Source organism: Schistocerca cancellata, chromosome 2, assembly GCF_023864275.1.
Source record: "Schistocerca cancellata isolate TAMUIC-IGC-003103 chromosome 2, iqSchCanc2.1, whole genome shotgun sequence".
NCBI lineage: Eukaryota > Metazoa > Arthropoda > Insecta > Orthoptera > Acrididae > Schistocerca > Schistocerca cancellata.
Window position 1 is genome coordinate 1,007,449,938 of NC_064627.1, and position 11,575 is coordinate 1,007,461,512.

The 11,575-nt window shown below is 43.8% G+C and overlaps 1 pseudogene; it reads left to right on the forward strand.

Annotated features, from left to right (window-relative positions):
* The first annotated feature begins 10,266 nt into the window (after positions 1-10,266).
* LOC126164166 (5S ribosomal RNA) lies at positions 10,267-10,384 on the forward strand (annotated as a pseudogene).
* The last annotated feature ends 1,191 nt before the right edge of the window (positions 10,385-11,575 follow it).

Here is an 11,575-nt window from a genome sequence, read left to right on the forward strand (position 1 = left end):
TTATTATAAAATCAACCAAATTTCACAAAAGCCTGTTCCATTTACAGGGTGCCAAATATAAACAATTAAGTGGAAGGCTGAATTGTACTGGTGGTGTAATTTGCAGTGGCTACTAACCTGGCGGCGGTCCAGTCATACCAATAATGTTGACTTAGCCTTGTTAACATATCTTCTTGACGTCGGAATAATATTTATACAGGGTCAAAAACCTTGCCATGATAATGGTATCACCAGATGTAACATCCGAGGCCCATAAAGCTCTTCTGGCCTCAAACCTCTAGGAATATGAGCCACATTGATCTGCTACTGCTAGCGAGGTGTTAACCACAGCACTGCTCAGCCCAGACTCCTTACCCGTCACAGAGGACGAGTTGTCACTTGCACGCCAACCACACCGTTTCCCACTTTCCCCAAATTTACTTATCTGAAAAGTGTTCAAAATGTTGAACTGAACATTTACTCTTTTAATCGCCTTGAACAAGATGCAAGAAAATTAGACTTTATCAATAATGGCCCTTTAAAATATTTAAATCGAAAAATGTTAAATAATCCAGCAAACAATTAAAACTGAGCTCTGCATAAATTTCTGCAAACCAGCGCAAAACCAAGACATTAGGCAGACCGCCAAAAGATAAATATTAACTATTTAACAAGACATAACAATCCACCTCTAGGCTTATCCAAAGGAGTTCCACCAAATAATTTAAAATGAAATTTAAATCAAGGTTACAGTATGTATAAAACAGAACAATAACAAGGAGGGGAAAATTCCCTCTGCGAAGCCAGTTAATCAGATAAAGGCCTCTTGACCCACAGAAAACTTTCATTTGCAGTGTAAGTCAAATAATGTAAGTTACTCAACTTGGGCACAGACAAATAGCAAGCTGCGCTGGGAAATGCTCGAGAGCCGTGGACACGGCCGCATGCAAGCCAGAAACACGCGGCAAGAAGCCGCAGGTACGGAACCCTCACCCGGTAACTTAGTCGGTGTTGTCAACAAACACAGAACACAAATGTCTCACTGGATTACACGGCAACTGAAAGTTATTGTTCAACCGCGATTGCACTTATAGGACCTTTCCCGTAAGGTCATGCGGCCTAGGAAATAAGCCTCGCCAAACACGTACGGTGTAAAAGATTGTTAATCAAAGGAAGCTGTAAATTCTTCCAGGAAGAAATGTAAATAACAGCTCGCTGAGGTCCTACCATTAGCGCATTCGGGAGGACTACAGTTCAAATTCGCGTCCGGCCATCCTGATTTAGGTTTTCCGTGATTTTACTTAATCATTTCAGACAAACGGCGGGATGATTCCCTTGAAACTGCAGGGCCGACTTCCTTCCCAATTCTTCCCTAACGCGACGGGTCCGATGACCTCGCTGTTTGGTCCCCTCCCCCATATCAGCCAACCAACCGACTTACCATTAGCTGGGAGCCATAACACACAAAACTTAAAGAGCTGGATCGTAATAATATTAGAGAGCATTACCATCTATTTTCGACCTATTTTGTATCAGTATCGAAATTTATATGTCAATTTGCAGTATTGCTTATATACAATGTTGTATCTATCGTGGAAATTCTTTTACTTTGTATACATATTTCAGTTATGTGAATTTTTGAACGATTTTGTTTAAATTATGATTGTGGTTTTAAATAACTAATGGAATAATTGTTACGTAATGTACTGTAAGTGATTTGGTCCATAGTTAGGGAACATTGCGTTAAATGTAAAAGACGTGGGAAAGCCCTGCAACTACGGAAGTAAGACCACAATTTATTTTCCAAAATTTAAAAAAAATATAACCACAAGCCACAAGCCTGAAACCAGACTAAAAGAAAAGACAACACAATGGCAGTAACCTTTCAGCAAATATCCACTTGCCGAAATTCAAACTTAGTTACATAAAACACAGTCAAACCAAGAATCTTTTTGTCATTGGCTCTAATAGATTATAAACAGACAATTAAACACTGGTAAGAAAGACAATAAAGACAATGGTACTCAGAAGCCTCAAGGGGGTCGGTCTGCTCTCTTTCACTTAGGTGAGACAGGTGGTGAGCCCAACTACACTTGATCCGTCGGTAACCCAACCAAGGGGCAGACAAGGGCCGACCGACAAAACGAATTGCTTGTCACCAATCGGTACATGAGAACTCAAACACAAAATGTTATGAACGTGATTATCCACGATGGAATATGTATTAAGCTGTCAAAACTAAACCCTTGTCGGACAGCGACAACAGGTGAGGAAAGGACACTGCCTGAAATTAAGTTAGTGGCCAGGGCAGGTAACAAGAACACTGACGGCCACAAGGCAGAAAATTCCGCTGGTGCACTTGAATTGTAGTCAACCAATATAGTTAATTCCACCTCATAGCGGCTAAATTTTAGCAACAGAAAGACTCTGTGTTGCTCACAGGGTCCGCAGCTCGTGGTCGTGCGGTAGCGTTCTCGCTTCCCACGCCCGGATTCCCGGGTTCGATTCCCGGCGGGGTCAGGGATTTTCTCTGCCTCGTGATGACTGGGTGTTGTGTGCTGTCCTTAGGTTTGTTAGGTTTAAATAGTTCTAAGTTCTAGGGGACTGATGACCATAGATGTTAAGTCCGATAGTGCTCAGAGCCATTTGAACCATTTGAATTTGTTGCTCACAGGAAAACCTCACCAACAGCAAACCCCCGAAACGAACCACACAACACGAATGGATGTGGCTTGGATGCTTGAAACCACTACTCAACTTGACGTCCTGGGTGGGTGAACCACGAAGCTCTTAGCGATCAGACAGCTCCAACACACTCTCCAGCACAGCGCAGGGACCGCCAGCGGACCCAGCCGACTGCACCGCGCGGAGATATCTTCCCTGGTCCGCAGCAACCGACCGACTGCCCGCTGGTCCGTCCGCGACTGCTGCTCCGTCGCGACCGCACTGCTGGTGCGTCTCCCACTCACTTCCAGACACACGACGGCGGACATACTGGCTCGAACCCAACCATGCAGAGGAAACACGCCCACTGGCTAAGTGACATCCCTGCACCAGGAGCCGGCCGGTGTGGCCGTGCGGTTCTAAGCGCGTCAGTTTGGAACCGCGTGAGCGCTACGGTCGCAGGTTCGAATCCTGCCTCGGGCATGGATGTGTGTGATGTCCTTAGGTTAGTTAGGTTTAAGTAGTTCTAAATTCTAGGGGACTGATGACCTCAGTAGTTAAGTCCCATAGTGCTCAGAGCCATTTTGAACCTGCACCAGGAAAGGACCAAGTTCCATACGATAATTGAAGGGGTCCAGAAGCGCTCAGAGAACCAGTTACACGTCGCCCGATAAGACGACCGACCTCTCAGAGCCAGTATGCCGACAACATTTAAAATACCTTGTCAAAGGAAATCACGCCCACTACACAAACAACTTGACAAACACTTGCACAAAGACCTGGACGATACCGAACAGTAACTAAGCACACACGAAGACAAATCGAGAGTCTGTGCTCACACACACACACACACACACACACACACACACACACACACACGACTCATTAAGGATTAGCGAGCCAAAACGCGTCGTTCGGTAAGACGACCGACCGACGATCCACCAAGACCGTGGCCCAGCTCAAGTGATGCATGTCGGCAATGGTCGGGCGAGCCGTGTCGACGCAGACCTCACAGCTCCAACCCGACTGAACGAGTTGTGGACGCTTGTGAGAAGAGACACTTGTGAGAAACTCGAATGTGGGGACACTTTTGAGAAATCCGGGATACCGAGGGACCGGCACAGGGTGTGTCGAAAATGCTGCACCACTACCTGCTCGGCCACTACCTGCTGCCGCTTGGTGTGACTGAGCGCTCGGCTTGTGCCGGCCCGGGCAGCTGCCGAGGGACATTCACACTCCTCCAGTGCAGCCAGGCTACATTATTTCAGAATTTTTTTGGGCAAGGAAGAGTGGCCTTAGTCAGATTAGATATCGGAACTGATATTGCCACCACGATATCATGTCAACTATTAGTTGCAGCACAATTATGCATAAGACCTTTTTCATTGGAATTTTTGTTTTGATTAATCTTACATAGGGCATAATTTTCCCTCAACCTCATACTTAACGATGCATTTTACAGAAACTATAGAAACGGAAAATGTTTTCCATATTTCAACCCCTCACCCAAAATTTGGTATGGTAGGAGTGGCAACCTTTTACCATATATTAAGAGGAGCCAACTAAAGAATTTGGTTCTCAGTAGAAACTTTTTTCTTTAATTATTTCGAAATAAACTTCAATTTTCCCGTACCACGCAGGGAAGTGTACTGAGGTCTAATGTGAGTCCTGCTAGCAATTAGCGTTAAGGAATGCAATTTATGTATTGAAACAAGCTGTATTCATCGTCCACTCAAAGAGACATTGTTTCTAAAATTCTGTACACAAAAATGCTGACTCTGACTGTTAGAAAAGCTATGACTTTCCATACATCATTAGTGAATCTTTTACAATTTGCAAAAGACATTTAGACGACTTTGTGTCGTGTCCAGGGAACACCACGAGGAGGTAGTCTCTCTTCGTCCCACATTATATTTATTTACAATATTTACAGGATGATTATTTATTTACAATTTTTACAATAGGGTGATCGGCGTGAACTGAACCCCTTTTCAATATTTACAAGTATTGCTATAGCTTCAGCCATTTCCTTTTCATTGTAATTTCTGTGCATAGGCCATGCAAGTAAGAAATGATTTTACATTGCCGTCAACTTACGAGTCTTGTAAGGGCCTTAGAAGCTATCTCATCTGTCTTAATTGCGGACTGCTTTCTTCTTTTCCCAACTAGATTTAAAACTAGTCGGTCAAATTCGTGCCCATGATAGTCTAATCGGTGTCCTTTCTGAGAATTTTTGCTAAGGAGTAAAAATTTGGATGAACAATTAACGTATTCATCCTCCGATTCCATATTGAAAAATTGTTGGTGCGGTGACGCCTTCCTGCGCAGTTCCATATATCCCTTGGCATGTCGTCATTATCCAGCCATTGTTCAACAAAATAGTCGTAAAAATCCTGCAGTTTTTCATTATCTGGCGTGCTCTCCTGAATCCATAGTCATCCATCATCTAACATGTCCAGTGGAATGTGAGCCAGAGCGGAACACAATCTTATGTGAAAACGAATTTCTTCGTTTTCCTTGTAGGCAGCAACAAGGTCGCAATTCTGCACTTGCCTCCACAAGCACTGGTTGAAATGATAGTTGCAACCATTAATATTTGCATCAGGAAACAAATGTGTTACTGATTGGATGACTGCAGCTTCAAAATCCATCATGATAGCTGTATGATTCCATCCAGGTACGTTGCTCTTAACAGCTGTGAAAAAGCGATCGTACGTTTCTCGCTTTTTATTGGGTAGCAAGGCGTACACGGTTGGAACTGTGTTTGTTTCCTCCTCAGAACTAGAAATATCGGCATGAACAATAAATAACTGTCCAAACCGCTTGCTGGAGCTTTTGAACGTTCCATCGACACAGAACGATTTGCAGTCTGTTAAACAGGATTTTCCCCTTTCTCTGGCGAACAGCAATATCCTATCATTTGATACTCTGTTGTCACCTGCAAGTAAAAATTTGCTCCCATCATTCATTAGCAAATGATGTTCTTGCAGAAATATTCCTGCAGCATCGGTCGGATCTTGTGTAGATCCCATTTTTTTTTTTTTCCTGATGCGTTGCAGCGATCGTTTTGCACTCCTGTGTGACGGCGGTGATGTGACGATGTCGTAACCTTGATTGAACAGCGGCCCTACTTTTTCGGCGTAAACAGAAGAAACTGAAGTGTCCATTTTTTTGCACGCCTTTTGGCGTTTGCCACGTGTTTTCGCACTTCATTAACCGCGACGTCCGGAATACATGTATGGCTGCCTTCACCTAAAACTAAGTTGTTTCTGGTAGTTAGTCTTTCTTTACACTTCTTGTTTACGTTTACGCACCGCCGATAACTTACACCTTCATTGTTGGTATATTCCGCTAAATCCTCAGCAGTACTGAACTGCGGCGCGCAACCTGTTTGGTGCCCCTGTAGACCGCCCGCTACCTGTTCGGCCGGCTCTGCTCGCAACTGTCCCTTCTCACAACTGTCCCTCCTCACAACTGTCTCTCCTCACAAGTGTCTCAACTCTGACTGCACTACTGCCGCATTACAACTCCCCGACTGTCAGGTCTGGATTCGCGTCCCAACTGACTGCCAACCCGATCTCGCAACCCGCGCCTTCTTACGACAGACCACGACCAGGAAGTAATAGCAGTCGAGCAAAGTTACTACGGGAGGGCATATATCGATACGCGCTGCTAGCGCCGGTCACGATCAGGCAAAGCAGCAGTTCAGTGACAGTGGCAATTTAAATAAACGTAGTGAGGTGCAAGTACATTAAAAACAGGTTGTAAAATCCATGATGGCGGGAACATGAGCCACGAACGGCTCAATCTCCAAATATTACAGCATTTAATTCTTGTTTCCACTGCTTCATAAATTGGCTTCTGAACACTACGGCTTATATTCTCCCACTCTTCACCAACATCTTCAGCATCCAAAGCACTCATATACTTTAATTAGTGGACGAATAATACCTATAAGATTAAAGCACAACAGAGGTTACTTGACAATAACCGCAATATATGCACCATCAGAAGGCGAAGGAACACAAAACAGGAAAAAGAATGCCATTAGTAGTAGTTTACCGTGTAGCGTAAGTGAAGTAGGGAGTTCCTATGAGTTAGTATCGTTAAAGGTCGTTCTTGGCAACCGGAATAAAATAATAACTGGATCCACTATCACTCCAAACTCAGATGACACACTTCAACGAAAATTTAAGTCAAATTTCAAATACGTACCCGACACATAGACTTACAGATGGTGGTGACTTCAATTTACCTCGATATTTTGGCGAAAATACATGTTTAAACCCGGACGCCCGCATAAAACGTAACAGTAAATTCTGCTAGACGCATTCTCTGAAGATTACTGTAGTCGCTAATTGCTCGAAATAATTTTCAGATTTCGGACAATTAGTTCATGAGCGAAATCCACCAAAAATAAACGAGAAACGGGTGATTTATCTGGTAATAAATAGGCAACCAGTTTCTGTTTTAGTTTTTTGATACGATTTTTTCTACCGTAAACATGTTTTCTAGCAACTGTAAGCACGTCACCAGATGGAGGTGTTACAAGAACATCATGCTGTGGACCAACTGTAGCTAGATGCCGTAATGATGCTACTGGAGGAAATGAAGGAAATTTAATAATCACTGTTGAAACACTAATTAAATCGAAAGTTTGCTATGTTTTATGTACGTATACTCACTGCCTTGTGGTATCCATGTCATATCTGATCCTGCAATATACGTTATCAAGCTATATACACAAATAAACAGTATTCAGCGGCAGAAGGCCGTTGTGACCGAGTGGTTCTAGGCTCTTCAGTCTGGAACCGAGCGACCGCTACGGTCGCAAGTTCGAATCCTGCCTCGGATATGGATGTGTGTGATGTCCTTAGGTTACTTATGATTAAGTACTTCTAAGTTCTAGGGGACTGATGACCTCAGATATTAAGTCCCATATTCCTCAGAGCCATTTGAACCATTTAGCGGCACTTGGTATTACACCGATTCACAGAAAGTAAACATTGGATGTTTTTACAAAGAATTGGATATGACAAATATTACACTTTACTACATCATAGTTTTTGGCATGAGATACATTGTATTACGGTACAAATATTACTAGTATAGATACACCAAGGCGCCAAAGAAACTGGTATAGGCATGCATATTCAAATACAGAAATATGTAAACAGGCAGAATACGGCACTGCGGTCGGTTACTGCTGCTACAACAGCAGGTTATCAAGATTTAAGTGGGTTTGAACTTGGTGTTGCAGCAGAGCACGAGCGATGGGACACAACATCTCCGAGGTAGCGATGAAATGGGGATTTTGCCGTACGACCATTTCACGTGTGCACCGTGAATATCAAGAATACGGTAAAACATTAAATCTGCGACATTGCTGCGGCCGGAAAATGATCCTGCAAGAACGGGACCAACGGTGACTGAAGAGAATCGTTCAACGTGACAGAAGTGCAACCCAACCGCAAATTGCTGCGGATTTCAATGATGGGCCATCAACAAGTGTCAGCATGCGAACCAGTCAACAAAACACCATCGATATGGGCTTTCGGGGTCGAAGACCCACTCGTGTACCCTATAAGGCTGCACGACACAAAGCTTTAAGCCTCGCCTGGGCCCGTCAACACGGCACTGAACTGTTGATGACTAGAAACATGTTGCCTAGTCGGACGAGTGTCACTTCAAACTGTATCGAGCAGACGTGCGTGTACGGGTATGGTGAAAACCTCATGAATCCATGGATGGTGTGGTGTGGGGCGTGTGTAGATGGAGTGATGTGGTACCCCTGACACGTCTAGATACGACCCTGACACGTACGTAAGCATCCTGTCTGATCACCTACATCCATTCACGCCTATTGTGCGTTCCGACGTACTTGGACAATTACTGCACGACAATGTGACACCCCAAACGTCCAGAATTGCTACAGAGTGGCTCCAGTAACAATCTTCTGAGTTTAAATACTTCTGCTGGCTATCATTCCCAGACATGAACATTATTGAGCATATCTGGGATGCCTTGCAACATGTCGTACTGATCTCCACCATTACGTACTCTTACGGATTTGTGGACAGCCGTACTTTAGGCATCAGTCGAGTCCATGCCACGTCATGGTGCGGCACTACAGCGTGCTCGCAGGGGTCCTGCACGATATTAGGCAAGTGTACCAGTTTCTTTGGCTTTTCAGTGTATTGTGTTTAAGGAAATTTCGCTAGCTGCGGGAGTGTTTTTATATTGGTAATATAATTGTAACATGGGTTAAAAGTTATACCATACTTGTTACATTATAAGGAGAAGAAAATTTATGCAGGAAGATGATAATGTGTTATTATTGCCATTTTTTATTTTTTGAGCCTGGATTCCTTGGTAATTCTGGAAGAAAAAGTTCTGCGCTGATTTAATTTGTTCATTAAGGATTTTTTGAGAAGATTTTAGTTCGTAAATCTCTAAGTGTTCAAGTGGATCCATCTACATTCCTTTCTCAACGATGTGTAACACAGAAGGAGTGTCACTGATATCAGCAACAGAGTGTTCATGATGAGCATTATGTGCTTCAGAGCTGGATTTATTTAAGTTTCCGGTGCAATGCATCCGTATGGTCTTTGTAGTGGGTTGCAAATTTTCTCCCTCTTTTTTCTATGCGGAAGCAAGAACAGAAGAATGTTAGTTTGTGTATACCAGAATTTTTATACCAATGTCTAGTGGATTTATTATTGTGAAGATTTTGTAGTTTATTGTCAATGTGGAAAGATATTTCTATGTTGTGTGGTATGAAAAGATTTCGAAGCTTATATGACACTTCGCCAAAGACTGGAAGACAGACAAATGTTGCCATTTCTTTCTTAGCTTTTAATAGTGATGGTGGTTGCTTAAGTTAACGGAGTATGTCGGAAAAGTCCAAAGCAGGGAGTTCGTTTTGTATTATAGCGAAATAGTGGAGCGAGTGTGACGGACATGATACAGGGTTTGGGACGGACACGTCTTCATTAAAAAAAAAAAAAAAAAAGGGAGAGAGAGAGAGAAAAGAGTTTTTCGTTGCGGCGTGATCTTCTCACGAAATTGCAATCACCAACTTTGTCCTCCGAATGCTGAAATATTTGGCTGATGGTGACTTAGATAGGGAGGAACGATCATCATAATAACGTAAGGGAAATCAGAACTCGCACGAAATATGTAAGTGTTCGTTTTCTCCGTGCACTGTTAGAGAATGGAATAACAGAGAATTAGAGGGAAGATAGATCGATGAGCCCTTTGTCAGGCACAGAGTTGCCACGTAGGTGTATTTTGCAAAAGGAAATGAGTTAATGGCATCACTTGGAGATATTAACGCAATACTGGAGAACAAACCTTTAACTAATGCAATTGACACCAAAGGGGAAAGTATTTGAAATAAAAATGGACAATAATTAAAACAATTCGCATTCTTCGATAACCTGAAAATTACTGACACTACTGAAAAGAAAAGAAAAGAAAAGAAAAGAAAGGAAAGGAAAGGAAAAGAAAAGAACAGCAAAGTAGAGAACAGCAAAGAAAAGAACAGCAAAGGAAAGAAAGAAGGAAAGAAAGAAGGAAAAAAGGCGAAAAGAAATGAAATACTCACAAGTCTATATGGTCAGCGGCAACGGCCTTGCCGCAGTGGATACACGGGTTCCCGTCAGATCACCGAAGTTAAGCGCTGTCGGGCGCGGCCGGCACTTGGATGGGTGACCATCCGGGCCGCCATGTGCTGTTGCCACTTTTCGGGGTGCACTCAGCCTCGTGATGCCAACTGAGGAGCTACTCGACCGAATAGTAGCGGCTCCGGTCAAAGAAAACCATTGTAACGACGGGGACAGCGGTGTGCTGACCACACGCCCCTCCTATCCGCATCCTCAGCTGAGGATGACACGGCGGTCGGATGGTCCCGATGGGCCACTTGTGGCCTGAAGACGGAGTGCTTTTTATATGGTCAGCAACTGAATATTACCGTATTTAACATAGCTTGTACGTAATTTTATAGAATTTTTTGCGATTTCTAGACTGTTTTCATGGTACCTTATCTTCTGAAAATTATCGAAAAACGTGGAAATACGTAGTTAAAATATAAACGCTTTTATTAAAATGTTATTTGACAGTCCCCTTACCCTCCCCTGGATCCGTGGATGCCTTCGGCACCGTGGTTGCGACGGAGGAGGCAGCGGCTCACCAGGGAAGGCGACGCTACCCACGTTTCTGCGCTGAGTCCGTAGCCGGGCTGACGTTGAGCTGTTCGTAAGACGGACTGCGCCACAGCTTAAGTCGCTGGCGCTGCAACTCGGAGCGCCTTGGCAGAGCGGCTGATGGATGGCCCTCCAGTTCATCGGCTGTGCCTCAAGTCGCGCAGCCTCCTCCCTCTAGTTCTGCTTACAGACTGCCTGGTGAAAGAAATGAAGCACCCAGAAGACACGGTTGGATGTCAGTGTATCTTCGTACACGGCACGAATGTAAATAATTAGAACTACAATTCCCTGTGACTGGTAGAACGGCCACCAGAGCGCATTGGTATAGTTCGTGTTAAGCGTTATTACCAAGCCGTTTAGGTTACATAAGAAACACGAACACCGTGAGGAATTGAATGATCGCTGTGAAGAACACAGAGAAGCTGCATATTTATGTCAGACAGCGTCATCAACATTTGACAGAATCGGAGGAGGAGGAAGTTACTAGTGTTTAATGTTCCGTCGACAACGAGGTCATTAGAGACGAAGCACAATCTCGGATTATGGAAGGATAGAGGTGACGTTAAAAGCAAGGATGGTAACACTAACAGTGAAGCGGGAATTCCACTGCTAAATGCAGAGGAGAGGGTCGATAGGTAGAAAGAATACACTGAAAGCCTCTATGAGGGGGAAGATTTGTCTAATGTGATACAAGAGGAAACAGGAGTCGCCTTAGAAGAGATAGCGGA